The sequence below is a fragment of the Phacochoerus africanus genome, chromosome 1 (assembly GCF_016906955.1).
Source record: "Phacochoerus africanus isolate WHEZ1 chromosome 1, ROS_Pafr_v1, whole genome shotgun sequence".
NCBI classification, from domain to species: domain Eukaryota; kingdom Metazoa; phylum Chordata; class Mammalia; order Artiodactyla; family Suidae; genus Phacochoerus; species Phacochoerus africanus.
The window spans coordinates 24,698,354-24,711,936 of NC_062544.1; positions in this window are offsets into that span (position 1 = coordinate 24,698,354).

Consider the following 13,583-nt stretch of genomic DNA (forward strand, 5'->3'; position numbering starts at 1 on the left):
TATAATTCCCTATGTTATAGAGCAGGACTTCATTGCTTATCTAAATGTAATCATTTTCATCTACTAACCCCAAACTCCTAGTCCATCCCAGTCCCTTGCCTTCTCCCTTGGCAACCACAAGTCTGTTCTCCATGTCCACCAGTTTATTTCTGTTCTGTAGATAGGTTCATTTGTCATATATATATATATATATATATATATATATATATATATATATATATATATTTTTTTTTTTTTTTTTTTTTTTCCAGGGCTGCACTGCCCTAAAAATGAGAGTCCTAGGCTAGGAGTCCAATCACTACAGCTGCTTGCCTACACCACAGCCACAGTAATGCAGGCATGGATACTAGTCAGGTTCATTAATTGCTGAGCCATGAAGGGAACTCCCATTTGTGATATGTTTTAGATTCCACATATAAGTGATACCATATGGTATTTGTCTTTCTGACTTACTTCACTTAGTATGAGAATCTCTAGTTCCATCCATGTTGCTACAAATGTCATGATTTAGTTCTTTTTTATGGCTGAGTAGTATTCCATTGTGTCTCTATACCACATCTTCTTAATCCATTCATCTGCTGCTGGACATTTAGGTTGTTTCCATGTCTTGGCTATTGAGAATAGTGCTGCAACATAGCTGAACATACATGTGCATGTATCTTTTTCTTTTTTTTTCTTTTTTTTTGGGGGGGGGTTTGGGTTTTTTTGGGGTTTTTTTTTTGTCTTTTTGCTATTTCTTGGACCGCTCCCGCGGCATATGGAGGTTCCCAGGCTAGGGGTCGAATCGGAGCTGTAGCCGCTGGCCTACGCCAGAGCCACAGCAACGCGGGATCCGAGCCGCATCTGCAACCTACACTACAGCTCATGGCAACGCCGGATCGTTAACCCACTGAGCAAGGGCAGGGATTGAACCCGCAACCTCATGGTTCCTAATCGGATTCGTTAACCACTGCGCCACGACGGGAACTCCTGCATGTATCTTTTTCAATGAAAGTTTTGTCTGGATATATGCCCAGGAATGGGATTCCTGGATCTTATGGTAGGTCTATATTTAGTTTTCTGAGGACTCAATGCTGTTTTCCATAGTGGTTTTACCAATTTACATTCTCACCAAGAGTGTAGGGGAATTACCTTTTCTCCACACCCTCTCCAGCATTTGTTGTTTGTAGATTTACTAACGATGGCCATTCTGATAGGTCTGAGGTGGTACCTTATTGTAGTTTTGATTTGTATTTCTCTAATAATTAGCGATTGAGCATTTTTTCATGTGCCTGTTGGCCATCTGTATATCTTCTTTAGAGAAATGTTTATTAAGGTCTTCTGCCCATTTTTTTATTGGATTGCTGTGTGGGTTTTTTTTTTTTTTTGCTCTTGAGTTGTATAAGCTGTTTGTGTATTTTAGAGATTAAGCCCTTGTCAGTTGCATCATTCAAAATGATTTTTTTTCCCACTCCTTAGTTTCTCTCTCTTTTTTTTTTTTACAATGTTCTTTGCTGTACAAAAGCTTTTAAGTTTGATTAGGTCCCTTTGGTTTATTTTTGGTTTTGTTTCTGTTGCCTTGGGAGATTGACCTAAGAAAACATTTGTTTGGTTGATGTCAGAGAATGTTTTGCTTATATTCTCTTCTAGGAGTTTTTTGGTTTCTTGTTTTAAAAGTTTTAAGCCCTTTTGAGTTTATTTTTGTGCATGGTGTGAGGGTGTGTTCCATCTTTATTGATTTGTATGCAGCTATGCAATTTTCCCAGCACCACTTGCTGAAGAGACTGTCTTTTTCCCATTTTATATTCTTGACACCTTTGTTGAAGATTAATTGAGCATAGGTGTCTGGGTTTATTTCTGGGTTCTCTATTCTGTTCCATTGGTCTGTATGTCTGTTTTTGTACCACTACCACACTGACTTGATTACTGTAGCTTTGTAGTACTGTCTGAAGTCTTGGAGAGTTATGCCTCCTGCTTGGTTTCTCTTACTCATGATTGCTTTGGCAATTCTGGGTCTTTTGTGATTCCATATAAATATTGGATTGTTTGTTGTAGTTCTTTGAAAAATGTCATGGGTAATTTGATAGGTATTGCATTGGATCTGCAGATTGCTCTGGGTAGTATGACCATTTTAACAATATTATTTCTTCCAATCCAGGAGCATGGGAATATGTTTCCATTTCTTTGAATCCTCTTTAAATTCCTTGATTACTGTTTTATAGTCTCAGCATGTGAGTCTTTCACCTCCTTGGTCAGGTTTATTCCTAGGTATTTAATTTTTTGGGGTGTGATTTTAAAAGGTATTGTAATTTAAAAATCCTTTTCTAATATTTCATTGTTAGTATACAGAAATGCAACCAATTTCTTTTTTTTAACTCAGTGAATTTTATTACATTTATAGTTGTACAATGATCATCACAACCCAAGTTTATAGCATTTCCATACCAAACCCCCAGCCCATACCCCCACCCCCAGCCTGTCTCCTTTGGAAACCATGAGTTTTTCAAAGTCTGTGCATCAGTATCTGTTCTGCAAAGAAGTTTGTTGTGTCATTTTTTTTAGATTCCACATGTATGTGATAGCATATGACACTGGTGTCTCACTGTCTAAATTAACACAGCATGGTAATTTCTAGGTCCATTCAATTTTGCTGCAAATGCTATTTCTTTCTTTTAATGGCTGAGTAATATTCCATTGTGTATATGTACCACATCTTATTGATCCACTCCTCTGTCAATGGACATTTACATGAGATGTCTTGTTGTTTCCATGTCTTGGCTAATATATATAGTGCTGCAATGAACAATGGAGTACATGCATCTTTTCGAGTCATGGTTTTCTATGGATAAATGCCCAGGGGGATTTGCTTGATCAAATGGTCATGCTATTTTTAGTTTCCTGATGAATCTCCATACTGTTTTCCACAATGGTTGCACCAATTTACATTCCCACCAACAGCATAATAGGGTTCCCTTTTCTCCATACCCTCTCCAGCACTTACTGTTCGTAGATTTTTTGATGATGGCCATTCTGGCATGTGTAAGGTGGTACCTCTTAGTGGTTGGGATTTGCATTTCTCTAATAATGAGTAATGTTGAACATCTTTTCATGTGGTTTTTGGCCATCTGTATGTCTTCTTTGGAGAATTGCCTGTTTAGATCTTCTGCCCATTTTTTTGATGGGGTTGTTTGTTTTTTTTGGTATTGAGCTGCAGGAGGTGTTTATAAATTTTGGAGATCAATCCCTTGTCAGTGGCTTCATTTGCAAATACTTTCTCCCATTCTGTGGGCTGTCTTTTCATTTTTTTTTTTTTAGTCTTTTTGCCTTTTCTAGGGCTGCACCCACGGCATATGGAAGTTCCCAGGCTAGGGGTCTGATCAGAGCTGTAGACGCCAGCCTACACCAGAGCCACAGCAACTTGGGATCCAAGCCGCATCTGCAACCTACACCGCAGCTTATGGCAACACCAGATCCTTAACCCACTGAGCAAGGCCAGGGATCGAACCTGCAACCTCATGGTTCCTAGTCAGATTCATTAACTACTGAGCCATGATGGGAACGCCTGTCTTTTCATTTTGTTTAGGGTTTCCTTTGCTGCACAGAAACTTTTACTTTTTTTTGTTGTTTTTTGTTTTTTTTTTTTTTTTTGCTTTTTTTAGGGCCACAGCCACAATATATGGAAGTTCCTAAGCTGGGGTCAAATCTGTGCTGTAATTGTCAGCCTACACCACAGTCATAGCAGCCTCATCTGTGACCTGCACCATAGCTCACTGAAATGCGGGATCCTTAACCCACTGAGTGAGGCCAGGGATCGAACCCACAACCTCATGGTTCCTAGTCAGATTCATTTCTACTGTGCCATATGGGAACTCCCAGAAACTTTTAAGTTTAATTGGGTTTCATTTGTTTATTTCTGTTTTTATTGTAATTACTCTAGGGGGTGGATCTGAGAAGATATTGCTATGGTTTATCTTGGAGAGTGTTCGCCTTATGTTTTCCTCAAAGAGTTTTATATTATCCAGTCTTACATTTAGGCCTTTAATCCATTTTGAGTTTATTTTTGTGTATGGTGTTAGGAAGTGTTCTAATTTCATTGTATTACATGAAGCTGTCTAGTTTTTCCAGCACCACTTATTGAAGGGACTGTCTTTTTTTCGTTATATATTCTTGCCTCCTTTGTCATAGATCAGTTGACTGTATGTGCGTGAGTTTAATTCTGGGCTCTTTATCCTGTTCCACTGATCTATATTTCTGTTTTTGTGCCAGTACCATACACTTTTAATGACTGTAGTTTTGTATTATAGTCTGAAGTCAGGGAACCTGATTATTCAGCTCCATTTTTCTTCCTCAAGGTGGCTTTGGCTATTTTAGGTCTTTTGTGCTTCCATAGATATTTTGTTCTAGCACAACCAATTTCTGAATATTTATCTTGTATCCTGGTACTGTGCTGAATTCATTGATCAGTTTGAGTAGTTTTTGTCTAGAGTCCTTTGGGTTTTCTATATATAATGTTATGTTGTCTGCATACAGTGATAGTTTTCCCTCTTCTCTTCGACTTTGGATACCTTTTATTTCTTTTGTTTGTCTGATTGCTGTGGCTAGGACTTCCAATACCAGTTGAATAAAAGTGGTGAGAGTGCACATCCTTTTCTTGTTCCAGATTTTAGCTGAAGAAGGGCTTTTCTCCATTGATGATTATATTTGCTGTGGGTTTGTCATAAATGGATTTTATTATGTTAAGGTATGTTTCCTCTATACCCACTTTCGTGAGAGGTTTTTTCATGAATGGATGTTGGACTTTGTCAAATGCTTTTTCTGCATCTATTGAGATGATCATGTGATTTTTTTACTTTTCTCTTGTTAATGTTGTATACAATGTTGATTGATTTGTGCATATTGAACCATTCTTGTGAACCTGGGATGCATCCCACTTGGTCGTGGTGTATGATCTTTTCCATATGTTGTTGGATTCGGATGGCTAAAATTTTGTTGAGAATTTTTGCGTTTGTATTGATCAAGGATAACGCCTATAATTTTTTTTGGTAGTATCTTTGGTTTTGGTGTTAGGGTGATGGTGGCTTTATAGAAAGTCTTTGGGAGTGTCCCTTCTTCAGCCTTTTGGAAAAGTTTATGAAAGATAGATATAAGTTATCTTTTGTATGTTTGGTAGAATTTGCTTGTGAAGACATCTGGTCCTGGACTTTTCTTTGTAGGGAGTGTTTTTACTATTTATTCAGTTTAATTTCTAGTGATTAATCTGTCCAATTGATCTGTTTCTTCTTGACTCATTTCTGGGGAGCTCTTTTTCTCTAGAAAGTCATCCATTTCTTCTAGGTTGTCAAATTTGTTGGCATATAATTGTTCACAGTATTTTCTTATGGTTTTTGTACTTCTACAGTATCTGTTGGAGATTTCTCCTTTTTCATTTCTTATTTTGTTTATTTGAATTCTTTCTCTCCTCTTCTTGGTGAGTCAGGCCAGGGGTTTGTCAATTTTGTTTACCCTTTCAGAGAACCAGCTCTGGGATTTATTGATTTTATTTTCTATTGTTGTTTGAATTTCTATTTTATCAATTTCTTCCCTTCTGCTGACTTTAGGTTGTTGTTATTATTATTATTATTTGTTTATTTACTTTGCTTTTTAGGGCTGCACCAGCAGCATGTGGAATTTCCCAGGCTAGGGGTCAAATCGGAGCCATGGCTACCAACCTATGCCACAGCCATAGCCACGCAGGATCTGAGCCAAGTCTGCGACCTACACCACAGCTTATAGCAATGCCAGATCCCTGACCCACTGAGCGAGGCCAGGGATCAAACTTGCATCCTCATGAATACCAGTTAGATTCATTTCTGCTGAGCCACAATGGGAACTCTCTGACTAGATTTCATTTGTTCTTCTTTTTCTAATTCTTTCAGGGATGGGTTAAGTTGTCAATTTAAGATTTTTCTTCTTTTTCTTCTGTATTGGTATGAATTTCCCTCTAAGCACTGTTGTTGCAACATCTCATAGATTTTGAATTGTTGTGTTTTCATTATCATTTGTCTCAAGGTATTTTTTAACTTCCCTTTTGATTTCCTCATTGACTCATTGGTTTTTTTTTAGTAGCATGTTGTTTAGTCTCCATGTAGTCAGTTTTTTCTCACTTCTTTTCCGTGGTTGATTTCTAGTTTCATGCCATTGTGGTCAGAGAAGATACTTGGAATAATTTCTATAATTTGTTGAGGTTATTTTTGTGCCCCGGTATGTGGTCATTCCTTGAGAATGTTCCACGTGCACTTGAAAGACTGTATATTCTGATTTTTTTGGTTGTAATGTCCTGAAAATGTCAATTAAGTCTAACTTTTCTATTGTGTCATTTAGGATCTCTGTTGCCTTATTGATTTTCTGTCTAGAGGATCTGTCCACTGATGTGAGTGGAGTGTTAATATGTCCTACTATTATTGTATTCACATCAATTTCTTCTTTTATGTCTCTTAGTATTTGTTGTATGTATCTTGGGTGCTCCTATATTAGAGGCATATATATTGAGAATTGTAATATCCTTTTCTTGAATTGATCTTTTTTTTTTATTAATAGTGTCCTTTATGGCCTTTGCTTTAAAGTCTATTTTGTCCGATAAGAGTATTGTGACTCCTGCTTTCCTGTCATTTGCATTACATGAAATATCTTTTTCCATCCCCTTGCTTTCAATTTATATGTGTCCTTTGCCCTAAGGTGGGTCTCTTGTAGGCTGCATATTATAGGCTCTTGCTTTTTTTTTTTTTTTTTTGGTCCAGTCTGACACTCTGTGTCTTGATTGGAACATTCAGTCCATTGACATTTAAGGAAATTATTGATAAATATGTATTTATTGCCATTTTAAACTTTGTTCTCCAGTTGATTCTGTGTTTCTCCATGGTTCCTTTGTTTTTCTTTTTTTTTTTTTTGGTTAGATGATTTCCTTTTATTTTATGTTTGTGTCCTCTTCTTTTTAGTTTTTGTGAATATAATGTTTGCTTTTTATTTGTGGTTGCCCTATTTTTCAAGTATGATAACCCCTTCCTATATCTGCTTGCTTTAGCCTGATTGTTATATGGACTCAAACACATTCTATACAAAAAGAGTAGGTTTTCTTACTTTCCTTCCCCACATTTTATGGGGCCAGATCTCAGCGCTGATGAGCTAGTGGGTGGATTCTACAATGGTACACACACACATCAGTGTCCATGCTGTAGGATTAGCTCCTACCTATGGCTGCCACCAGTTTCTATGGCCCCAGGGTAAGCCATAGCCACTCCTTGCCTTTCTGGAGGACTCTCTAAGATAGCAGGTAGGTCTGGCCTCAGGTCCTATCAAATTATTGCTTTTCTTCTGGGTCCTGTGCATGTGAGATTTTGTGTGTGCCCTTTAAGAGTAAAGCCTCTATTTCCCCCATTCCCCTGGAACTCCCGAATTTATGCCCTACTGTCCTTCAAAACCAAATGCTCTGGCAGCTCATCTTCCTGGTGCCAGAGCCCTGGGGCTGAGGAGCCTGATGTGGGATTCAGAACTCTCAGTTCTGTGGGAGAATCTCTGCAGTATAATTATTCTCCAGTTTGTGGGTCACCCACCAGGGGGTATGGGATTTGATTACATTGTGAGTCCACCCTTCCTACTCATCTCACTGTGGTTCTTTCTTTATGCCTTTAGTTGTAGAAGTGCTTTTTTGGGTGAGTTCTGCGAACAGTTGTAATATTGGTGTGCTTGTGAGTGGAGGTGAGCTCGGGGTCTTGGTACTCTGCCATCTTGGTCAGTCTCTAATCACTTTTTTAAAAATGTGGTTCTCCAAATTTTAAACATCTCAATTAAAAAAAAAAAATACTGGGCAAGCCAAAGAAAGCATGTCTATAGACCATGCTTAGTCTGCAGATTCCTGATTTTAAGTTCTCAGGCTTATTGCTGTGAAGTTCTTATTAACTCAGTTGATTGACAGTGTATAAGCGGTTGATAATCTACCTGTAATTCTTTTTCACACCGAGGATCAATTATGGCATGATTTAAGCTGAAGATGGTATTAGCTATACACCTAACATAGAATACACTGCCATCATTTTTTTTTTCTTTCTTTTTTTGTCTTTTGTTTGTTTGTTTGTTTGTTTGGACTGCCATCATTTAATATCTGGTTTGTGACAGGTGCTTCGCTTACATTATCTCCTCTAATCCTTACAACAACCCTGCAAGGAAGGACTGTATATTTTTAGTGGCTTCCAGTCGTTCAGAGGGTCAGTGTTGGTGTTCTTTCTGCTCCCTGTGCCCTGAGCTCCAGATCCTTGTCATCGTCTTTTCTCGATGGGGAAACTGACGTCCATGGAGAGGTCGCCAGAGTCACACAGTGTGATGGAGGACAGAATGCAGTGCTCTCCAAGGCGGCTTGGAGCTGAAGAGGGAGTTTTGCCCACTTCGATTCTCCCCCTCTTAAGCCTCACGGGTTGCCTCATCCACACCCCCTATAGGGCATGGCAAACAGGGACATTTAATGTCTATTTACAGAGTCCTCATCGGGAGTTGAGCTGCTCTCCTGTCCCTGCAGTGCTTTACAAGGTTACTCTGAGTGAGTGAGGTTACTCTACCAACCAGCTAATCCTACCATCACTAATGAGAGTTGGTCCAACACCCCTTGTCACATCTCGAACCCCCACTTTCTTTGCTCACCTTTGAGAGACTACAGACAAATCCCAAGTCTTTGTGTTTCCTCTTGCTAGGGGCTGGCAAAAGGGGAGAGTTCCAGAAAGAGAAGCATGACCTTTTTACTAATCCCTTTCTTTATTTCTCTGCCAGCAGCAGGTCCAAAGGTGAATGTCTTCTGTGCACTGTATTTTGTGTGTGCCATCTCAGCATATGAAGTCTATAAATGGCTCTGCATTCATTTGCAACAACTGTGTAGTAAGGACAAAGGTTGGCAGAAAGGGTGAGCGTGGAACCCCATTGCTGGAAATGTCTCAGTCCCAGTTTCCCATGAATTCTAAATACAGGTGTACAGGTACAGACTATCAGCCTGCCATGTGTTCTCACAAAGGGACCATCCTCCCCCGAGGAGGCCACTGTTGGTGCCTGTTCAGCACCCCTGCATTCTTCCTTTGGACATGATTGCAGCCATCTGTTCAGTGAAGGTTCTGATTGGTCCACGCTGGGTTTTCTCAGTCTTAGGACTACTGCCATGGCGGGCAGGATCCTTCTCTGCTGTGGGGACTGTGCTGTGTGTCACAGGATGTTGCCTCTGGTCTCCACCCACTAGATGCTAGTAGCATCCCCTGCCTTGGTCGTACAATCACAAATGTCACCCAGAGGGGCAAAATCTCTTTCAGTTGGGAAGCTCTGCAGTAGACTGACAAAAAAAGGAACTTGAGAGGGATTGATAGACCTATAGTTCCCAAGCCTTGGAGGAGGAGCTGCTTGGTCTAAGAAACAGGAGGCTGTGGGTTCCTGGCCAGCAGCACCTCCTGGGAGGGACACCCAGGCTGTGTGTGTCGGCACAAAACCTGCCCCCTCTCCCATTTCAGGTTCTTTTCCATTGAAAAGTAGGAAGCTAATGTCGAGGGCGTCTTGATGGAGGCTCAGGGCATCCGGCCTGTGTGGCTCTGTCTTGCTCAGGAAACATCAGGGGAAGAAGAAGTGACAGGCCTGGGCCCTTTTACAACACTCGTTGTGTCTGCTGCCCACTAGAGTCTTGCTCCTAGTGGGATTCTTTACAAGGGAGATAAAAGTTCATCTGCCAGGGGAGTTCCTTTGTGGTCTGGTGGTTAGGATTCAGTGCTTTCACTGCTGCGACCCAGGTTCAATCCCAGGTCTGTGAACTGAGATCCCCTGTCAAGTCACTGCACACCCTGGCAAAAAAAAAAAAAAAAAAAAAAAAAAGAAAGAAAAAAGATCATCTGATAGAAAAGCGAAGGTGACCTTCATCCAGCCTCTAGATCCTTGGCTATTCTTCATTCAGAAAGGCCATGGGGGAATTCCTGCTGTGGCACAACAGGATTGGTGGTGTCTCAGCAGCACCAGGATGCAGGTTGAATCCTCAGCCCAGCACTGTGGGTTCAAGGATCTGATGTTGTCTCAGCTGCAGTACAGGTTGTACCTCTGGCTTGGATCTGATCCCTGGCCTAGGAACTCCATATACCAAGGGGAAGCCAAAAAAAAAAAAAAAAAAGAAAGAAAAAGGAAAAGGCCATGGGTTCCCAAGGATGTCCTAGGGCTGGGAAGCTGAGGGGTGGGCTCTGCCCCCCTCCCCTCACTCACACGTCCATTCTTAGTGCTCACCTCTGGCCTCTTAAGAAGCTCACCTCCCTTGGATGCCACCCACACGAGGACAGGAAGCTAACAGGTGCTGTGCGGTCAGCCTCTTGTTCTGTTTCTTCTGCACCCCACCCCTGTGTTGAAAATCTTCAGCTAGCCCTTCCTTGACCTTACCGTGTGATGTACCCACCAGCTGTTCTATTAGGTCACCTCTCCCTTTTTAATATTATCTAATGTTTTGTTTGTTGATTGACAATCCGTTCAAAGCTAAGCTCCAGGAGGACAAGGACTTTGTCTCGGGCATCTTCGTAGTCCACAGTGCCCAGTACCTGGCACAGCGTAGATGTTCAATGAATGCTTGGACATCTGACTGAAGGAGGGGATTTCATTAGGCATTGGAGTCCCCAGGAGGAATCGCCCTTCACATCTTAGTGTCCTCTGTGCTGGAGTGGCTTCCTCCTCTGTGACCCTTGGCCCCTAGTCTTCTATGGCCAAACACATCACATGTCCTGCAGACTCTAAGCCATGTGTTAGGTCTTTTCTCTGGGGAACTCTCGATCTATTTTTGTCACTTCATGTCGTAAGAAACTAATTTTTTTTTTTTTTTCATTTACTCCCCGCCAGACTTGCCCAAACCCTATGAATGCAGTCATCTTTGCCCCAGGGAGTGTGAAGGTCAGGAGTGAAAGTAAAACACACGCCACAGAGCAGGGCCGAGGTTATGTTATCCACAAGAGCATCTGATGGCTCTCCTGTGACTCATCTATTTATTTTAATGACATCAACATATGACAGTGTGTAGAAAAAACCAAAACCAACAGATGATGTGTCCTATACTGGGGAGGTGGCACTATAACATCGTTTTAGAAGAAATCTTAAAAGTTTTCCTATGAGAAACTTAAGAGAAATGAGCTTTGCCAAATACCCAATGCTGTCTTTGACGGCGCCTCTCATCAACTTTCCCCAAGTGTTTCCTTCGGCGCCTTCTAACCCAGATTGGGAAACATGGGTAAATGTCACCAAGCCAGACATATGCCCCAGGCCCACCGGGAGATGGCTGTGGAGAAAGGTAGAGGATACCTTCCCGGCCACTAAGAAGGTGTTGGAAGATCTATTTAGGCTTCACTCCACTTGGATGCCCACTGTGGAGTTGCTGGAACAACTTGGGCCTGGATAGACAGCTGGCTCTATTCTTGCCTCTGGTGTTCATTTGCTGAATGGTCTTAGTCTCTGGTCTAGATGCCATTTCTCTGATGCTCAGTGTTCCCAGCCACCAGGGACTCCCTTGGGTTCCTTGCCTATGCTATCCGGGATCCTGTGAGTCTTTGAAGGGCAAGTCCTTTTATGCTAGGGGCTTCTGCTCCCAGCAAAGTCAGTGGGTGGCTGCTCAGCCTAAGGGGTCAGTCTACTGATAGCTTTGTGTCTGGTGAAGGGCAAGGTTAGCTCAGCTCAGTCCCCATCCTGGCCTCTCCTGGGTTTCCGAGGGTTACTCTGGGGGATTTTTTTTTTTTCCCCTCTCCCTGGTCCTAAGAGTTTACCCTCCCTTCCCTTGCCTCCTCCTTCCTTGTCCTCCTCTCTGGCATCCTTCTGAAGTGTCAGATTCAGGTTCTTTCCTATGACATGGAAAAGGCAAAGCCATCTTCTGTAAAGGGCCTTTTGGCAGGTCAATAATAGCAACCACAACAGTAATAATAACAATAGCATCTTACATTGAAGGTTTTTAGTTTACACTTGACAAAGAGCTTTTAAATACATCATCTCATCAACCATTTTAGAGTCTCCTGGTTGAGTCCGAAAGGGATACTCCCTTCCCCTGAACCTCTGCTCAGGGGGGAAACAGAGCCCAAGCCCCCTCTTCTGCACACATGCACTTCTTCACACCCAAGCACTGCACCATTAAGTGTGCAAAGTACCTGACTGAGCTCTTCCTGCCCCACGGGCCTCTCTGTTTCTAAAATCTGGCTGCTTACCCAAGGGAGTTTTAATCTCCATTTGTTAGAGAAACTTTATTTTGCGGAGGATTTTCTTAATGATCGCGAGTTTGGCATTTCATAAAGTCAGGGCTTCTAAAATTGAGGGGAAGGCTCCAAATCACCCCAGAGCCACACCGAAAGGAGGAACCCTATTCTGTTGGCTGTCTTGGCTGACTGCAGCTGAATTCAGGGTCGGGCCCAGAGAGTAACTGGCAAAGGGAGGTCTCAGATTCCTTGGGGGAGGCAGAGGGAAAGCCATCAGCTTGCTGAGACCTCCCAGAGAGTCAGGGACCCTGGATGGGCTCTCAAGGCAGTAGGCTGAGTGGGCTTGGTGCCAGGTCGGGGGAGGTGGCTAGGAGCTTTGGCAGGAGAATAAGGCTCAGGAGGACTGCCTGCCTGTGTGGGGGCACTGGCAGGGAGGGGGGATGGGAGGGGCATCGGGTAGATCCCAGGACACTTCTTCCAGGGCAGAGCCCCTCAGCTCCCGTGGACTCTGTGGACCTCCCCCAAAAGTCAGCATGGCCTAGCCATAGCAAGCCCAAGTGACCCCTGGGGGAGACCCCGAGACCATTTGGGGTGGCAGAGCCCCCATCTTGTCTTCCAGGTCTTTCTCTACTTTGCGACCAGTTCCCTTCCTAAAACAGAGCTTGGTTTGCTACTCCCCTGCTCATAAACCCGGCTGGGCCTCTGTGGTCCAACTCCTGCCTTCATGCCTACTCCATTTATCCCCGCTGCCTGGTGCGAATCTACACTCCTGCCACCCTAGACCTCTGATCACTCCCCACCCATTCTGGGTCTTTTCATATTCCCCTGCGTTTTCTTTCTTTCTTTCTTTTCTTTTTTGTCTTTTTAGGGCTGCACCTGCGGCATAAGGAGGTTCCCAGGCCAGGAGTCCAATTGGAGCTGTAGCTGGCAGCCTACATCACAGCCACAGCAATGCCAGATCTGAGCCTCATCTGTGACCTACACCACAGCTCGTAGCAACACCGGATCCTTAACTCACTGGGCCGGGCCAGGGATCGAACCTGCATCCTCAGGGATACTAGTCAGTTTCGTTTCCGCTGAGCCACGATGGGAACCCCTTTCCCTGCTTTTGAATAGGGCATTCCTGCAAAGTTCAACTCCCTTTCCTGTGTCTTGGCAAACTCCTCTTCACCCCTGAAAACCCAAGATTGGAAATTCCTTCCTCTGGACAGCTACTTCCATGTAATGAAACAATTGTTTATCTCCATGATTGTTTCTGCCTCAGACGGTAGGATCCTCAGAGGCGGGTCCTACGTCCTTCCTGTTAGGAGCGAGTCCTGGAGTCAGTCAGCCTGGGCCCCAATCCTGGTCTGTAATCGACTGGGCATCGGCTCTTGTGCAAGTTCCTTAATTTCCCCA